This window comes from Microtus ochrogaster, unplaced genomic scaffold, assembly GCF_000317375.1.
Source record: "Microtus ochrogaster isolate Prairie Vole_2 unplaced genomic scaffold, MicOch1.0 UNK44, whole genome shotgun sequence".
Classification (NCBI taxonomy): domain Eukaryota; kingdom Metazoa; phylum Chordata; class Mammalia; order Rodentia; family Cricetidae; genus Microtus; species Microtus ochrogaster.
In genome coordinates this window covers 3,038,614-3,042,444 of record NW_004949142.1, presented here as the reverse complement: position 1 = coordinate 3,042,444, position 3,831 = coordinate 3,038,614, and the positions used below count along the sequence as shown (strand labels likewise).

General features: G+C 47.2%; 1 pseudogene; it reads right to left on the bottom strand.

Annotated features, from left to right (window-relative positions):
• Positions 1–1,608: 1,608 nt before the first annotated feature.
• Positions 1,609–1,784, bottom strand: LOC113455451 (annotated as a pseudogene).
• Positions 1,785–3,831: the final 2,047 nt, after the last annotated feature.

Below are 3,831 nucleotides of genomic sequence, written 5' to 3'. Positions count from 1 at the left end.
TCAGGCAGGCTTGAACTGAAATGGCTTCTTTAAGTCAGAATTGACTGCAGATGGAAACTGAGTCACACGTGGGTTTCAACTCAGGGCAGTAATTCTGCCTCAGGCTCCCAAAACGAAACACAGAGATTACAGCCTGAGCCACCATGACCCACTGAAAAAGCTGTTAATGAGAAACACTCCATCCTTGGAACTGAAGAGATGGTGCAGCTGTTAAGAGCACTGACTGCTCTTCCTCGGGTTCTGAGTTCAATTCCCAGCAACCACATGGTGGCTGACCACCATCTGTAGTGAGATCTGAGGCCCTCTTCTAGCCTGCAGGTGTACATGCACGCAGGACACTGTATACATAATAAATTAATTTTAAAAAAACACTCTAACTTCACAGCCACCCAAAAACCCCGCTTAATTGGATAACATATTTAAATGTTTCCAGCTATTTTTCTGTATGACAGAAAGTAAAATACCAAAGAGGGCTGAATTTACTTAATTTAATTTTTCAGGATCAAATGTCTGTTTATTAAGGGAACCGGTGGCCATATCAGTGACTTGCAGAAGTATACTCTCTGCATTGTCTTTCTGGTTTTTTTAAATATTTATTTATTATTTATTATGTATACAATAGTCTATCTGTGTGTATGCCGAAAGCCAGAAGAGGGCACCAGACCTCATTCCAGATGGTTGTGAGCCACCATGTGGTTGCTGGGAATTCAACTCAGGACCTTTGGAAGAGCAGGCAATGCTCTTAACCTCTGAGCCATCTCTCCAGCCCCTGCATTGTCTTTCTGGAAAACTCGTATTTCTTACAGTGATCTGGTCCTGGGTGGGAGTTCCTAGCGGCGACAGCAGCTGCCACTCAGAGCAAAGTGACAAGGTACCTTCCTTTCCAGTGAGCCCTTCGCTGTCACCGTATGTATTAGTCGGTTTAGTTATTATGGTGGTGTTTCCAGTTTCTTCTTTTTGTCTAGACTGGCCTCCTGTTCCATAGGAGTGGACTTAACCACTGAGCCTAACTTTCTAACTCCTTGTTTGTTTTTCAAGACAATATAGCCCTCGCCTATCCTGTAACTCAGACACCAACCTACCTCTGCCTCTCCGATTAAAGGTGTTAACCATCCCCACCGGCTCAAAGTTAAATATTTAAAATGCTTTTAGTCCCAACACTCAGGAGGAAGAAGCATGCAGATCTGGTGTACAAACTGTTCCAAGACAGTCGGGGGTACACAGAGAAACCCTCTCTCCAAAAGCACACACAAATAATTTAAAAGTATATGTGTTTAATTCCATCGCTATATTTCCATACCTCAATAGGCAAAGGCAGGCCGAGGAAAGAAGAGTGACTAAAAAAGACAAATACGGTAACCTACAACTTTAATTCTGGCCTTGGGGGGGCAAATATAAGAGGAATATCTAAAACCAAACCTTAATCCGACGACAGCAAGAACTACCATAAACAATACACATACAGATGCTTAAACAGCTCTTTGCGGCTTTACACAACAAACAGGATTTGATTTGTAACAACCAAACTCATCGCAAAAACACAAGATGGTAAGACGCGAGAAAAAGATGTTCAAACTCTCTCTTTACAACCAGACCAAATGTCCCCCGAGGGGGTGCACCGTTCCTGGAGGTACTGCAATACCAGTGACGGAGCAAGCTCCTATTCCAACTCCTAGTTCCAAAAATCCATTTAATATATTGTCCTCGGATAGAGGACGTATCAGATATTAAACTGATAAGAACAGATACTACACTTGATCTTAGCCAAAAGGCCGAGAAGCGATAACTTCTCAAACACACGCGCCCGCTACACTCACCTGCGCACACACATTCACATCGCGGTCGCCCACGCTCCTGCTCCCGCGGACACGCGCCCACCACCGACTCTCCAGCTCTACCCTGACACCGCCTCATCTCTGGGGAAATCCTGTGCGATCAGCGTGGGTCGATGAGTTTTTGATGCTCTTTTTGCTCCCAGAGTTCCTGGGAGCCGCGGCCACGGCCTCATTTGCATGCCCCGCCCAGCGCACAGCAGTCACTGGAATTGCTCATAGCCAAAGCAAGTAGGACGGCTCCTTCCGCCAGTCCGCTGCGTCAGATCCACAGACCCAAAACTCAGGCTCTTCACAAAGCTTCAGTTACAGGGTTGAGGGCCACAGGAAGTCTTTACTCTCTCCCACTTCCTTCCCTTTTTTCTCTTTCTCTACCTTTATATCTGGGCCCAGGAGCCTTTTCTATAAAAAGATGCAATCAATCAGTTGGGGAGGGTGCCAGTGGTCACAATCCAGTCCCCCAGTTATGCAAGTTACTCATACCAGGCCCAGGGGGGCACGGACCCTTGGGGAAAGAGACCCTTAGAATTCCATCCTATTTATTTGTTACGTATTTCTTCCTTTGGCTGTTAGATTTTGTTGTTTCGAAACGTGTCTCACTAGACTGGAACTACTGCAACCTTCCTGTCTTAGCCTCCTTAGTGCTATTATTGCAGCTTCGAGCTCCCGTGCCTCAAGAGTTAAATCCTAGGAGGAGCCTGAAAAAGCAGAGCTGCAGCTGACATGCTCAAGGGACGGCATGCAGCGAGAAAGGACCTGAAAAGCCGAGATGAGGCTCAAGAGATGGCTCAGGGTTAAGTTAAAAGCTGCGCCTCCAGAGGTCCTGATTCCCGGCAACCACCTATAATGAGATACGGTGCCCTCTTCTGGCGTGCAGGCAGAACACTATACATTAGATCAATAAGGGCTAGTGTCCTGGAAGAGGCTATGGAAGAAGGCAAGAAGTTTAAAAAGGGCTGGGGACTGGTTGGATGAACAAGACCTCAGTAGAACAAACACCCAGACTAACCTAAGAAGAAAACCAGGTAGGGGCTGGGGGGAGAAGGTGCTTGATTGCTTCTTCTAAGATTGACCTCAAAGAAACTCCAACCTGCTGAGGTACCTATGAAACACTGGTAACGCGGACTGACTACCGGTCTCGCTCAACATTAACTAGTACCCGTTAGAGAATCCTGGTTCCTCTCAGGACCTGTCACCAGCCCCCTCCATCCCCTACCCTAACCCTCTCTAGCCCCTTGGTTTTGCTTCCCTCCCCCGAGTTTCTCTTCCTGTGTAGCACAGCCATTTTGGCTGCCGTGCCCTCTGAGTTCTCTTGGTCCTCCTCCTCTTGGCTCTGTTACTAGATCTCTTCCTGGTCCTCCTGGCTCCCTCTGGTTCCTCTCCCTCTCCCATTCTCCTCTCTTAGCCCGGTCTATTCTGCCGGCCATATTCAGCCCATCCTTCTGGTTGTGCTCGCTCTCATAGCTACAATAAAACCTCCTCAACCATACCTGGGAGCGCTCATGTCCTCGTTGTCATTCAATGGCCAGGCTTGGGTCCTAGTGGTGACAGAGTAGGGGACAGGAGAGGCTAGATTCGGGGGACATTTGGAAAGAAGCCCTGTTGGCCTTTGCAGCATGGGCTCTTAACCACCAAGTCAACTCTCCAAACTACAGATTTCATTTAAAATTACTTTTTATTCACATAACCAGCAGACTCCCTGTCCTCCATTAGATGCTATGAACCACGCTTGGTTCTGGGGATCAGAAAATGCAGGGATTGGTGCCTGGGATACTTAGGTGCTCTTGCACCGCTGACTTGAGAAGATGGGTAAACAGAATTATAATATATATAACTCGTCATATGTTGACTTTATTTGTATTGTTCAAGCTTATGAATCAACAACACTTTCCCATGGTGAAGGAGACTTCTCAAAAGGAATTAGTAAGCCGGGCGGTGGTGGCGCACGCCTTTAATCCCAGCACTCGGGAGGCAGAGGCAGGCGGATCTCTGGGAGTTC